Below are 15087 nucleotides of genomic sequence, written 5' to 3'. Positions count from 1 at the left end.
AGCGTCACTAGAGGAAAAATTTTGAAAGCAAGAAAGTTATTTGAGTCATTTGGTCTTTTTCACACTGTTGTTTAGATGGACTACATAAAAGGATGTCATCCACATACTGCAAAAGAGCAGAGCCTGTGGTTGATTGAAGTTAATCCAGACTAGCTTTGAGGGCAGCATTGTAAATAGTGGGACTTTCACAGTACCCCTGGCATAACCGGGTAAAAGTCCAAGATCTCCCTTCAAACTAAAAAGCAAACCAAAATGGGCTATCAGGGTGCACTGGCGACAAGTCAACCACTGAGAAAAACTGTGCATCTGATGTAATTTGAGACAAAATAGTGTGTGGGTTGGGCACAGTAGGAGCATGTGGCTGAACTGCAGCATTCACCGCTTGGAGGTCCTGTACAAAACGCCATTCATCTGGCTGGCCAGCATCTTTAATCTTTTTAACAGGAAACAATGGAGTAAGCACAGGTGAATTTTCAAAAGGAACAATAACGCCTGTTTTCTGAAAAGATTGAAAAACAGGTTTAATCCCTTTAATTGCTTCAGGCTTAAAAGGGTATTGTTTTTTACATGGACAAAAGTCTGATTTAGGGGTGACAATTACTGGTTCACAGCCTTTTATCAACCCCACATCATATTTGCTCTTAGCCCAAAGATCATTGGGCACTTCAGCCAACATGGGTATCGAAGACAAATCTGTTTCAGATAAAAAACATGCTTCAAAATGTGATTCTGTGGTAGGAATTAAGTCCACAGTTCTTTGACAATGCATTGTACTCAAAAATATTTTTTTGTATGCTGACAATCGTTCAGAAAACATCAAATTTGGATCAGCAGGTGAAACAGTCCACTCCATTTCTTTCTGACATGTAGCAACAAACTCTCCCACACCTTGTCACTGCCAGTGTGTACGTTTGGCCAAGGAAATGTGAGGGCGAGTACCACAAACATTAAAAAAATCGAAGTGCTCTGGAGTGAGCGACACAGCCAATAAAGTAGGCGCACATATTTTTTCACTTCTTCTTCATTGTCAGGCCCCAAAGAAATGTGTGATGTGCAGTGCAAATCAGTAGGTTGCATGAAATCAGAAAGGGGTGAAACTAACGCTTTTGCTTCTTCCACTAGTTGTTGTGAAAAAGGAGAGCTGGGAAGTTTCCACTCATAAGCATATGTAAGTGCCGATGAATCAAACTGCACTGCTGTGAAAACTTTGTCAGGCTGTAACATAACCTTAACACCCTCTGGTGTAGAAGTTAAAATAATGCCTAATTTACACATGAGATCACAGCCCATCAGGTTAATGGGACACAACTCTGATAACAAAAATGAGTGTTTGAAGGAGAGCTCATCGGGAGTGACAACACGCAATGGGCATTGTCATTTTCTCCTTCACAACCTGGCCTGATGCAGACATACAGTAAACGTGGTTTCCACTTAACTTTGGAGGACAATCAAACTCCCCTGACGTCACTACTGATGAACATAAGTTCCTATATTCTGAGAGAAATATCTTTGCTCTAGGACGGAAATAGCATGCAAAACTTTACTACGTGAATCACAGTCGGCAAGCGTTGCTTCACTACACAGAGCAGGAAAAATGTGTGAGTGTGTTTGTGCTATCACCCATTAGTGGAAGCTCCGCTGCCGTGTGACGTCCAGAACCTGCCTCCCACCCTCAGTCAGCCTTTTGCCCAATTTCATCACTTTTTAGCTGTGGACAGTCCTTCTTCCAGTGTCCAGTCTGGCCACAGTAAAAACAAATATTCGGATCATAGCTCTGGCGTGGCCCATTTTGACCTCCTCTCCCACACGTCCACGTCTTCGACTTCGGCCTCGTCCTCTGTTTACACCAACTGCGTAATACATGGTCATGGTTGCCAAATGCAGCTCCTTTTCACACTTGTCCCTTTTGGTTGTCTTACGCGTCTCAACTTGGTTCTGAGCATGGCGAGCATATCGGCGAACGTCAGCCAAACGAGGACCCTCACACCATCCCACGTAAATGTTCTTTACTTCAGTGGCGACATCTATATAATATTGTCTGGGTCCCGTTAAAACATGTATTTTTCCCATCTAATTCCTTGTTTGCTTTAAAACAAGTATTCCCCATTTTCTATCCCTTCAGTAGCCAACCAGTTTGTATGGAGTACACTGGAGCAACTTGACTGATCAGTAAAACACTGCTTTTGTTGTCACCGCAAGGCTTCCCCCGTCGGTTGTTTCACTGAGACACTACTGAGTAACTATAACTCAACACAGTTTATACACATAACATTCATATACATACTAACAAACAAACAAACAATAATTTATCGCAATTTTCTCATCTCTGTTTGAACGTACACCCAGGTAAATATTCCTGTAGTCTTCTCATACCGACTATGGACCCATTCATTGTTTAACTTCACTGTTTTGCAAATCCTAATTGAATATTACACATTGACATTGAACTTTACTGGATAAGCAGGTCTTCATTGCATTCAGCAGCCTATATGTGAGCATCTATGTGTAAGCTGTTCTTCTTTGCATTTATCAGCAGCAAGCAATTCTTCACTGCACATGCATATGTAAATAGTAAAACATTTCCAATGTGTTAGCGAAACCTTCTATATCACAGTGGTTTCTAAGGTCTATTTTAAGTTCTTTGCCATCAGTGAGATGACATTGTTTACAAAGTGTGTCAAATTATCACTGAAGATCTTTTCAGGAATTTCAAATCTAGAAATGAGTTATTTTACGCGTGATTTTGCTACTGAGAGTGCATCTGCTTGTGCACATGGAAATATTTCAGACCATTTGGTAAAAACCTCTGTTGTCACTGAGCAGAATCGTTTCCCTTAACATTTATTTAGTTCAATGAAATCTACACAATAATGAAATAATGAAATCCAAACAAATATGTTGAAAAAGATACACTGGCTTAGGGAATTATCTTCGTTTTGGTCTTAGATTGCCCTGTGGAATGTATTTTGCACATATTTGACCTGCTAGACAAAACTTTATTAATTTATTTATTCTAAAAAAAAAATTCAATAATTAGTAAAACCATATGCTGTAAAAACCTGGTTCATTATTGCTTCCATCCCTCCTGTTGAGACATGACATGGTCCGTGGCTCAATACTGCAGCATATTTAAACAAATTCTTTGGCAGTATGGTTTTCCTTCCGGTCATTCATACGAGTCTATTGTAGATGGCAATTGAATAACATCTAATAATGCTAAAATATTTGTAGTTTATACATTTAGCTGTGGATGTCTACATACCTGTTTTTCCAATGCTGTGTTAACACATGTACAGTTGAGAAGGCATACTGACTGTCAGTGTAAAGGTTAACAACCTTTTTGTTATTTAATTTACAAGCTTCAGTTAAAGCTACCAATTCGAGTAATTTTTTGGTAGTGGTTGTTTTAAGAAAACTTCAGTTTCTGTTACTACTGCAAATCCTGTAGCATTTGTGCCATCAGGGTTTTTTGCTTGACCTGTTGAATAAATATAGTTATTTCTGCATTTTCATAACGTATATCAGTTAAGTCTGGCCTGGGTAAAACACTGATGGTTATTTCTGACATGCAATCATGAGGCTTTCCATCTGTGGGGTAGGTAGCAGTGTGGATGGATTAAGTGTAGCACATCTCTCGACAACAAGGTGTGGCTGTGAAAGAAGAACTGTTATGTAGGAGAGATGTCTGGTAAAGATATTTTGTTAAGTAACCATATCACAGCCACTGCATGAGGTACCTTAAGTGTTAATGGGTGAAATAACACCATTATTGTTGATGCCTGCACTGCCAATGGCTTCTGGCCATTGATTCAAAAGTACGATCTCGTCCCTTTTTCCCCCTTTCAGTGGACACTGGCCCCTAATTACCGCAATTCAGCAGGGGGTCTTTCATTAGGAGTACTGGACTCCCCCGTGCACGGTTTCAGCTCCGACCCTGGAAAGCGGAAAAAACGTTGAGATCTGGTTTGAGAACCCAATTGTTGAGAAAAGTCTCTCAATGAGACTCAGAGTTGCTGGAGTCAGTTAATGCAAATGTTTAATCTTGCAGCAAGTTCAAGAATGTGTGTGTGAATGGGTGTATGTGTGCGAACGTGTGTGAGTTTGTGTATGTGAGAGTTTAATGAACCTGTTATCCACAGGCAGGTCTTAACTAGTATGGCACAGGTCCAGCCTGTCTCATCTTTTTTGGAAGGTCCAGCGCTCGGCCGTAACCCTTCTGTCTGTTTGGACTCTCACATACATTCGGTTAATCATAGAAAAACGAGAACAAAACTTTTTAGCCCCTTAAATTCATAAAACAGACATGGTGCAGTTATTTCCATTCTAGAAAATAAGAGTAATCACCACCATTCCTATAAATTCTGGATATTCTAACAATCTGAATCTTTTTTAAATGTTCGATGAAGCCCTTTGCTGTTCTGTTTAGAGACTCAGCTGATCATAAACCAAGTTTTGCTCTTGAACCAAGCTTCTAAACTCTTCACCTTTTTCATTTCTCAGTTAGTATTCACTTTAAAACTGATTAAAAGATAAATTAAATGAATGCCTATCAACAAATGTGGGATCTAAACTCTAGTGCTTTCTCTAAAATAATTTCCTTTCTCAATTCAGAAATGTGTGTGTGTAAGTCACAACATCCGTGACACCAAAACGGCTTTCTTTTCTCTCTTTTCTCTACACTCTGCACTGTGAGCACACACACCAAATCAGAAAGGCTTTTTTCTCTCTTTTCTACATTATGGACTGTGGGGACACAAAACCGCTCTCTCTCTTTTTTTTTTTGATTGTGTGCCAGGGCGTTGTCTCACGTATTAGATTATGCTTAAGATACGAATGAGCAGTCAGAACAAAGCCTCAATACGGTGTTCCCGTGTTGTTTGTGGCTGCCTTGTCTTTTGCACAGATTAAAAGACAAGGCAGCCATCGAATAGGGCCTGATTGTTCCTACTTGGTCAGCCGAGGAGCAAGGGGGGGGGGCAAGCGTCTCAACCAAGCAAAGCTCACCATGGGGAAGGTGGCTATGCCAACTAGGCTGATGCCCTGCTCCTGCAGTGATGGATAATCATACACTGGTTTCTCTTCATAATGTACAAGTCTTTCGCCTTTTGCTAAAGACTTCCGTGGAGAGCAGCACTAATGAGTTGTTTCTATTTTTGGCAGGCTTTAACTTTGCGGGTGAAGCCCTTTCTGTCTGTGCAAAAGAAATCTTGTTACTGTGCAGAGTGACTTCTCTGAGTAGAGTCGCCTTACTTGTTGCGACTGTGCCGATGTTTGAAGCTGGAGTGCAAAGTTGTTGCTTGAATGGTGCTCGCTGGAGCGTGTGGTAGTGTAAAGTTATACCATTTAAAAGGGCTGAAGAGTGCTCAGTGCAGCGGGTGGGCGGAGGTGCAAAGTGACACTATGGCCATAAAAAGAACACCGCTACAAGTGCGCATTGTGCCAGGAAGGGCCCTCGGACGTGAACCAGTGGACAGATATCGCTTCTCGGCCTTTTGGCTAAGATCAAGTGTAGTATCTGTTCTTATCAGTTTAATATGTGATATGTCTATGCAAGGACTACATATTAAATGGATTTTTATCAATAGGAGTTGAAAAAGGAGCTTGCTCCGTTCACTCCAAGCATCGACCCGGTACTGCAGTGCCGCTGGGAACGGTGCGCTCTCCTCTGCTCTTGTGAAAAAGCAAACAGCGGTGCAGGATGGAAGTTTCTTTTAATCTGCTGAGAAAAGAGAGTGAATGCAAAGCAGACTTTAACACGGCTCTGGGAGCGAGCCGAGTGCGGGCTAACCAGGAGAATTGCTTGAAAGAAACGCGACACCGAATGAGCGGTCAGAACAAAGCCTCAATACGGTGTTCCTGTGGTGTTTTTATAAAATGCGGTGTAAAAAAAGGTGTGAATGCCCCATAGAAAACTAAAAGGTGGAGCGGAAGTGTTCGGCTGCTAGAAGGTGTGAATGTCCGACTATATTTGGTGAAAAGCAGGTGAAGCAAGGTCTGAATGCCCAACCTTACATCATCAAAAGCGAGATCAGAGGTTTTTGGCTGCAAGAAGGCCATAGTTTGCCAAAAGGGGGCGGAGGTCTTCGGATGCAAGTGGGTGTGAATATCCCACCATACAAGTATGGTGGAGAGGAAGCTGTGAATGGCCGACCATAGTTTGCAAAAAGCGGGTGAGAAAAGGTGCGAATGTCCAACCATACATGATCAAAACAGGGAGCGGAGGTGTTTGGCTGCGACAAGGTGTGAATGTCCACCCATAATTAATGAAAAGCGGGCAACAAGTAGGTTCGAATGCCCAACCATACATCATCAAAAGCAGGAGTGGATGTGTTCGGCTACAAGAAGGTTTGTATGTCCGAGCATAGTTTGTAAAAAGCGGGTAAGAAAAGGTTCGAATGGCCGAACATACACCATCAAAAGAGGGAGCGGAGGTGTTCCGCTGTAAGACGGTGTGAATGTCCGACCATAGTTGGTAAAAAGTGGGTATGAAAAGGTTCGAATGCCCAAATTCGGCTGCAAAAAACTGTGTTCGGCTGCAAAAAGGTGTGAATGTTCGACTAAATTTTGTAAAAAGCGGGTAAGACAAGGTGCGAATGCCTGACAATGTATGATCAAAAGCGGGAGCGGAGGTGTTCAGCTGCAAGAAGGTCTAAATGTCCATTTTTAATTAATAGAAAACATGAAAGAAAATTTTCGAAAATCAATCCGCACATGATCATAAGTGGGAGAGGAGGTGTTCAGCTGCAAGAAGGTGTGAATGTCCTACCATAATTGCTGAAAAATGTGTTAGAAACGGTAAGAATGCCGGACCATACATCATCAAAAGCTAAAGAGGTGGTGTTCGGCTGCAAGTAGGTGTGAATGTCTGACTAAAGTTCAAATATATTAACAAAAGCGGGAGGAGAGGTCTTCGGATGAGTGGTCGAGAATTTCCAACCATAATCTATAAAATGCGGTGAAAAAAAAAGGTGTGATAGATACCTAAAAGGTGGAGCGGAAGTGTTCGGCTGCAAGAAGGTGTGAATGTTATATATATAGTTGGTGAAAAGCAGGAAAAGCAAGGTCTGAATGCCCAATCTTACATAATCAAAAGCGAGATCAGAGGTGTTTGGCGGCAAGAAAACGGGTAAGGTGTGAATGACCGACTAAATATCAACAAAAGTGGGGGCGGAGGTCTTCGGATGCAAGTGGGTGTGAATATCCCACCATACAAGTATGGTGGAGAGGAAGCTGTGAATGGCCGACCATAGTTTGCAAAAAGCGGGTGAGAAAAGGTGCGAATGTCCAACCATACATGATCAAAACAGGGAGCGGAGGTGTTTGGCTGCGACAAGGTGTGAATATCCACCCATAATTAATGAAAAGCGGGCAACAAGTAGGTTCGAATGCCCAACCATACATCAACAAAAGCAGGAGTGGATGTGTTTGGCTACAAGAAGGTTTGAATGTCCGAGCATAGTTTGTAAAAAGCGGGTAAGAAAAGGTGCGAATGCCTGAACATACACCATCAAAAGAGGGAGCGGAGGTGTTCCGCTGAAAGACGGTGTGAATGTCCGAACATAGTTGGTAAAAAGCGGGTAAGAAAAGGTTCGAATGCCCGAATATATACCATCAAAAGCGGAAGCGGAGGTGTTCGGCTGTAAGAAGTTGTGAACGTCCGACCAAAGTTTGTAAAAAGCAGTTAAGAAAAGGTTCGAATATCCAACCAAACATAATCAAAAGTGGGAGCAGAGCTGTTCGACTGCAAGTAGGTGTGAATGTCCACCCATAATTCCTGAAAAATGGGTAAGAAAAGGTGCGAATGCCCAACCATACATCATCAAAAGAAGAAGTGGATGTGTTCTGCTACAAGAAGGTTTGAATGTCCGACCATAGTTTGTAAAAAGTTGGTAAGAAAAAGTTCGAATGCCCGAACATACACCATCAAAAGAGGGAGCGGAGGTGTTCCGCTGTAAGATGCTGCGAATGTCCGACCATAGTTGGTAAAAAGCGGGTAAGAAAAGGTTAAAAAACCCGACTGTACACAATCAATAGCGGAAGCGGAGTTGTTCGGCTACAAGAAGGTGTGAAAGTCCACCAATAATTACTGAAAAATGGGTAAGAAAAGGTGTGAATGCCCAACTATACATCATCAAAAGCAGAAGTGGATGTGTTCGGCCACAAGAACGTTTGAATGTCCGAGCATAGTTTGTAAAAGGCAGGTAAGAAAAGGTTCGAATGCCTGTACATACACAATCAAAAGAGGGAGCGGAGGTGTTTCGCTGCAAGAAGGTGTGAATGTCCACCCATAATTAATGAAAAGCGGGCAACAAGTAGGTTCGAATGCCCAACCATACATCATCAAAAGTAGGAGTGGATGTGTTCGGCTACAAGAAGGTTTGTATGTCCGAGCATAGTTTGTAAAAAGCGGGTAAGAAAAGGTTCGAATGCCCGAACATACACCATCAAAAGAGGGAGCGGAGGTGTTCCGCTGTAAGACGGTGTGAATGTCCGACCATAGTTGGTAAAAAGTGGGTATGAAAAGGTTCGAATGCCCAAATTCGGCTGCAAAAAACTGTGTTCGGCTGCAAAAAGGTGTGAATGTTCGACTAAATTTTGTAAAAAGCGGGTAAGACAAGGTGCGAATGCCTGACAATGTATGATCAAAAGCGGGAGCGGAGGTGTTCAGCTGCAAGAAGGTCTAAATGTCCATTTTTAATTAATAGAAAACATGAAAGAAAATTTTCGAAAATCAATCCGCACATGATCTTAAGTGGGAGAGGAGGTGTTCAGCTGCAAGAAGGTGTGAATGTCCTACCATAATTGCTGAAAAATGTGTTAGAAACGGTAAGAATGCCGGACCATACATCATCAAAAGCTAAAGAGGTGGTGTTCGGCTGCAAGTAGGTGTGAATGTCTGACTAAAGTTCAAATATATTAACAAAAGCGGGAGGAGAGGTCTTCGGATGAGTGGTCGAGAATTTCCAACCATAATCTATAAAATGCGGTGAAAAAAAAAGGTGTGATAGATACCTAAAAGGTGGAGCGGAAGTGTTCGGCTGCAAGAAGGTGTGAATGTTATATATATAGTTGGTGAAAAGCAGGAAAAGCAAGGTCTGAATGCCCAATCTTACATAATCAAAAGCGAGATCAGAGGTGTTTGGCGGCAAGAAAACGGGTAAGGTGTGAATGACCGACTAAATATCAACAAAAGTGGGGGCGGAGGTCTTCGGATGCAAGTGGGTGTGAATATCCCACCATACAAGTATGGTGGAGAGGAAGCTGTGAATGGCCGACCATAGTAAAAGGCGGGTGAGAGAAGGTGCGAATGTCAAACCATACATAATCAAAACAGGGAGCGGAGGTGTTCTGCTGTAAGAAGGTGTGAATGTCCAACCATAGTTGGTAAAAAGCGGGTAAGAAAAGGTTAAAATACCCGACTGTACACAATCAATAGCGGGAGCGGAGTTGTTTGGCTACTAAAAGGTGTTAAAGTCCGACCATGGTTTGTAAAAAGCGGGTAAGAAAAGGTGCGAATGTCCGACAATGTATGATCAAAAGAGGGAGTGGAAGTTTTCGGCTGCAAGAAGGTCTGAATGTCCAACCATAATTTGTAAAAACCGGGGAAGAAAAGGCTCGAAAGCCCGACTATACACCATCAAAAGTGGGAGCGGAGGTGTTCAGCTGCAAGACGGTCTGAATGTCCATCAATAATTGCTAGAAAACATGAAAGAAAATTTTCGAATATCAAACTGCACATGATCATAAGCGGGAGAGGAGGTGTTCAGCTGCAAGAAGGTGTGAATGTCTACCCATAATTACTGAAAAAAGGGTAAGAAAAGGTGCGAATGCCTAACCATACATCATCAAAAGAGGGAGCGGAGGTGTTCCGCTGTAAGACGGTGTGAATGTCCGACCATAGATGGTAAAAAGCGGGTAAGAAAAGGTTAAATTACCCGACTGTACACAATCAAAAGAGGGAGCGGAGTTGTTCAGCTAAGAGAAGGTGTGAAAGTCCAACCTTGGTTTGTAAAAAGCGGGTAAGAAAAAGTTCGTATGCCCGAATATACACCATCAAAAGCGGAAGCGGAGGTGTTCGGCTGCAAGATATTGTGAACGTCCGATCAAAGTTTGTAAAAAGCAGTTAAGAAAAGGTTCGAATATCTAACCAAACATAATCAAAAGCGGGAGCAGAGCTGTTCGACTGGAAGTAGGTGTGAATGTCAGATCATAATTTGCAAAAAGCTGATGAGAAAGGGTGAGAATGCCCGACTATACACCATCAAATGCGGTAGCGGAGTTGTTCGGCTGCACGTAGGTGTGAATCTCCAACCATAATTGCTGAAAAATGTGTTAGAAAAGGTAAAAATGCCGGTCCATACATCATCAAAATCGGGAGAGGTGGTGTTCAGCTGCAAGAAGGTCTAAATGTCCATCAATAATTGCTAGAAAACATGAAAGAAAATTTTCGAAAATCAAACCACACATGATCATAAGTGGGAGAGGAGGTGTTCAGCTGCAAGAAGGTGTGAATGTCCACCCATAATACCTGAAAAATGGGTAAAAAAAAGGTGCGAATGCCCAACCATACATCATCAAAAGCAGGAGTGCATGTGTTCGGCTACAAGAAGGTGTGAACGTCCAACCAAAGTTTGTAAAAAGCAGTTAAGAAAAGGTTCGAATATCCAACCATACATAATCAAAAGCGGGAGCAGAGCTGTTCGACTGCAAGTAGGTGTGAATGTCAGATCATAATTTGCAAAAAGCTGATGAGAAAGGGTGAGAATGCCCGACTATACACCATCAAATGCGGGAGCGGAGTTGTTCGGCTGTGAGTAGGTGTGAATCTCCGACCATAATTGCTGAAAAATGTGTTAGAAAAGGTAAGAATGCCGGTCCATACATCATCAAAAGCGAGAGAGGTTGTGTTCGGCTGCAAGTAGGTGTGAATGTCCAGCCATAATTACTCACAAACGGGTAAGAAAAGGTAGTATTGCCAGACCATATATGATCAAAACAGGGAGCGGAGGTGGTTCAGCTGCAAGAAGGTTTGAATGTCCGACTAAAGTTCAAATATATTAACAAAAGCGGGAGGAGAGGTCTTCGGATGAGAGTGGTTGAAAATTTCCAACCATAATGTATAAAATGCGGTGAAAAAAAGGTGTGATAGAACACTAAAAGGTGGAGCGGAAGTGTTCGGCTGCAAGAAGGTGTGAATGTCCGACTATATTTGGTGAAAAGCAGGTGAAGCAAGGTCTGAATGCCCAACCTTACATCATCAAAAGCGAGATCAGAGGTGTTTGGCTGCAAGAAGGCCATAGTTTGCCAAAAGCGGGTAAGGTGCGAATGTCCGACTAAATATCAACAAAATTTGGGGCGGAGGTCTTCGGATGCAAGTGGGTGTGAATATCCCACCATACAAGTATGGTGGAGAGGAAGCTGTGAATAGCCGACCATAGTTTGGAAAAAGCGGGTAAGAAAAGGTTTGAATGCCCGAACATACACCATCAAAAGAGGGAGCGGAGGTGTTCCGCTGTACGAAGGTGTGAATGTCCGACCATAGTTGGTAAAAAGCGGGTAAGAAAAGGTTAAAATACCCAACTGTACACAATCATTAGCGGGAGCGGATGTGTTCGGCTACAAGAAGGTGTGAAAGTCCGACCATGGTTTGTAAAAAGCGGGTAAGAAAAGGTGCGAATGTCCGACAATGTATGATCAAAAGAGAGAGCGGAGGTTTTCGGATACAAGAAGGTTTGAATGTCCGACCATAGTTTGTAAAAAGCGGGTAAGAAAAGCTTCGAATGCCCGACTATACACCATCAAAAGCTGGAGCAGAGGTGTTCCGCTGTAAGACGTGTGAATGTCCGACCATAGTTGGTAAAAAGCGGGTAAGAAAAGGTTAAAATACCCGACTGTACACAATCAATAGCGGGAGCGGAGTTGTTCGGCTACAAGAAGGTGTGAAAGTCCGACCATGGTTTGTAAAAAGCAGTTAAGAAAAGGTTCGAATATCCAACCAAACATAATCAAAAGCGGGAGCAGAGCTGTTCGACTGCAAGTAGGTGTGAATGTCCAGCCATAATTACTCACAAACGGGGGAAGAAAAGGTAGTATTGCCAGACCATAGATGATCAAAACAGGGAGCGGAGGTTCAGCTGCAAGGTGTGAATGTCTGACTATAGTTTGTAAAAAGCGGGTAAGACAAGGTGCGAATGCCCAACAATGTATGATCAAAAGAGAGAGCGGAGGTGTTCGGCTGCAAGGTCTGAATGTCCAACCATAATTTGTAAAAACCGGGTAAGAAAAGGCTCGAAAGCCCGACTATACATCATCAAAAGCGGGAGCGGAGGTGTTCAGCTGCAAGAAGGTGTGAATGTTCGACTAAAGTTTGTAAAAAGCTGGTAAGACAAGGAGCGATGTCCCGACATTGTATGATCAAAAGCGGGAGCGGAGGTGTCCAGCTGTGAGTAGGTGTGAATGTCCGACCATAATTGCTGAAAAATGTGTTAGAAAAGGTAAGAATACTGGACCATACATCATCAAAAGCGGGAGAGGTGGTGTTCGGCTGCAAGAAGGTGTGAAAGTCCGACAATGGTTTGTAAAAAGCGGGTAAAAAAAGGTTCGAATGCCCGAATATACATCATCAAAAGCGGAAGTGGAGGTGTTCGGATGCAAGAAGGTGTGAACGTCCGACCAAAGTTTGTAAAAAGCAGTGAAAAGCGAGAAAAAGCATTTCGTGAGTTCTGCATGATTTGGGATTTTGCTTATAAAATGCATTACTTCACTCAAACTATGTTAAAACTGCTTTGTCCTTCCATATTCATCAATGTCTAGATCGACTTCAACAAAGAAAAACATTGGACTTTGCAGTAGAAGAAGTTGAAATCCATCTACACATTGATAAATATGAAGGACAAAGCAGTTCCCACTTGCCCATAAGAAAATAAGCTTATTCTCGGATTCCTGATCCTTCAGTGTTGCTCTTTCTTCTACTGCAAAATACAATGTTGTTCTTTGTTGAAGTCGATCTAGACATTGATAAATATGAAGGAAAAAGCAGTTTTAACTTGGTTTAAGTGAATGAATTCATTTTATACATAAAATCCGAAATCGTGCAGAACTCATGAAAATAAGCTTATTCTCGGATTCCTAAAACTTTTGATTGGCTCTTTCTTTTATTGCAAAGTACAACGTGTTTTTTTTTGTTTAAATCTATCGAGACATTGATAAATATGAAGGTAAAAGCCGTTTTAACATAGTTTGAGTGAAGGAATTAATTTTATAGATAAAATCCCAAATCATGCAGAACTCCTCAAAAGGGAGGTATGGCTTAATCACAAGTGTGGCTCTTTCTCATTCAGGGTAATATGAGGAAGTTTATGCTTGAAATATATGTAGAAATGGGTACATATGAAGGACAAAGCAGTGTTAACTTAGTTTGCGTGAAGAAATTCATTTTATACATAAAATCCGAAATCGTGCAGAACTCATGAAAATAAGCTTATTCTCGGATTCCTAAAACTTTTGATTTGCACTTTCTTTTACTGCAAAGTACAACGATGTTTTTTGTTGAAATCTATCTAGACATTGATAAACACCAGCCGAAACTCTGCTGCCGCTTTTGATAATTTATGGTTGGGCATTCTTACCTTTTCTTACCCGCTTTTTACAAATTATGATCTTACATTCACACCTACTTGCAGTCGAACAACTTCTCATCCACTTATGATCATGTGCGGTTGGGCTTTCGCACCTTTTCTTACCCATTTTTCAGTAATTATGGGTGGACATTCAGACCTTCTTGCAGCCGAAAACCTCCGCTCCTCTTTTGATCATACATTGTCGGAAATTGACACCTTGTCTTACCCGCTTTTTACAAACTTTAGTCGGACATTCAAACCTTCTTGCAGCTGAACCGCCTCCGCTCCCTGTTTTGATCATATATGGTCTGGTAATAGTACCTTTTCTTACCCGTTTGTGAGTAATTATGGCTGGACATTCACACCTTCTTGCAGCCGAACACAACCTCTCCCGCTTTTGATGATATATGGTCCGGCATTCTAGTCTTTTCTATCACATTTTTCAGCAATTATGATCTGATATTCACACCTACTTGCAGTCGAACAGCTCTGCTCCCGGTTTTGATTATGTTCGGTTGGATATTAAAACCTTTTCTTAACTGCTTTTTACAAACTTTGGTCGGACGTTCACACCTTCTTGCAGCCGAACACCCCCGCTTCCGCTTTTGATGGTATATATTCGGGTATTCGAACCTTCTCTTACCCGCTTTTTACAAACCATGGTTGGACTTTCATACCTTCTTGTAGCTGAACAACTCCACTCCTAATTTTGATGATTTATAGTTGGACATTCGCATCTTTTCCTATCCATTTTTCAGTAATTATGGGTGGATATTCACATCTTCTTGCAGCTGAACACCTCCTCTCCCGCTAATGATCATGTAAGGTTTGATATTCGAAAATTTTCTTTCATGTTTTAAAGCAATTATTAATGGACATTCAAACCTACTTGCAGCCGAACACCACCTCTCCCGCTTTTGATGATGTATGGACCGGCATTCTTACCTTTTCTAACACATTTTTCAGCAATTATGGTTGGAGAATCACACTTACTCACAGCCGAACAACTCCGCTACGGCATTTGATGGTGTATAGTCGGGCATTCTCACCCTTTCTCATCAGCTTTTTGCAAATTATGATCTGACATTCACACCTACTTGCAGTCGAACAGCTCTGCTCCCGCTTTTGATTATGTATGGTTGGATATTCGAACCTTTTCTTAACTGCTTTTTACAAACTTTGGTTGTACGTTCACACCTTCTTGTAGCTGAACACATGCACTCCTGCTTTTGATGATGTATGGTTGGGCATTCGCACCTTTTTTTTACCCAATTTTCAGGTATTATGGGTGGACATTCACACCTTCTTGCAGCTGAACACCTCCTCTCCCACTTATGATCATGTGTGGTTTGATTTTAGAAAATTTTCTTTCATGTTTTCTAGCAATTATTGATGGACATTTAGACCTTCTTTCAGCTGAACACCACCTCTCCCGATTTTGATTATGTATGGACCGGCATTTTTACCT

At 41.9% G+C, this 15087-nt stretch overlaps 2 non-coding genes across 2 annotated transcripts; both read left to right on the top strand.

The window, feature by feature from the left end:
- The first annotated feature begins 5064 nt into the window (after nt 1-5064).
- LOC140286217 (U5 spliceosomal RNA) lies at nt 5065-5178 on the top strand. The gene has a single exon (XR_011911080.1). It is a non-coding gene; the product is annotated as a U5 spliceosomal RNA (small nuclear RNA).
- A 298-nt stretch (nt 5179-5476) lies between these two features.
- On the top strand, nt 5477-5664 carry LOC140286193 (U2 spliceosomal RNA). Its single transcript, XR_011911070.1, has one exon. It is a non-coding gene; the product is annotated as a U2 spliceosomal RNA (small nuclear RNA).
- The last annotated feature ends 9423 nt before the right edge of the window (nt 5665-15087 follow it).

The sequence above is a fragment of the Leuresthes tenuis genome, unplaced genomic scaffold (genome assembly GCF_036924035.1).
Source record: "Leuresthes tenuis unplaced genomic scaffold, fLeuTen1.0.hap1 SCAF_77, whole genome shotgun sequence".
Taxonomy (NCBI): domain Eukaryota; kingdom Metazoa; phylum Chordata; class Actinopteri; order Atheriniformes; family Atherinopsidae; genus Leuresthes; species Leuresthes tenuis.
Note: the sequence above shows the minus strand (reverse complement) of the source record. Positions and strands in the feature narration are given on the sequence as shown.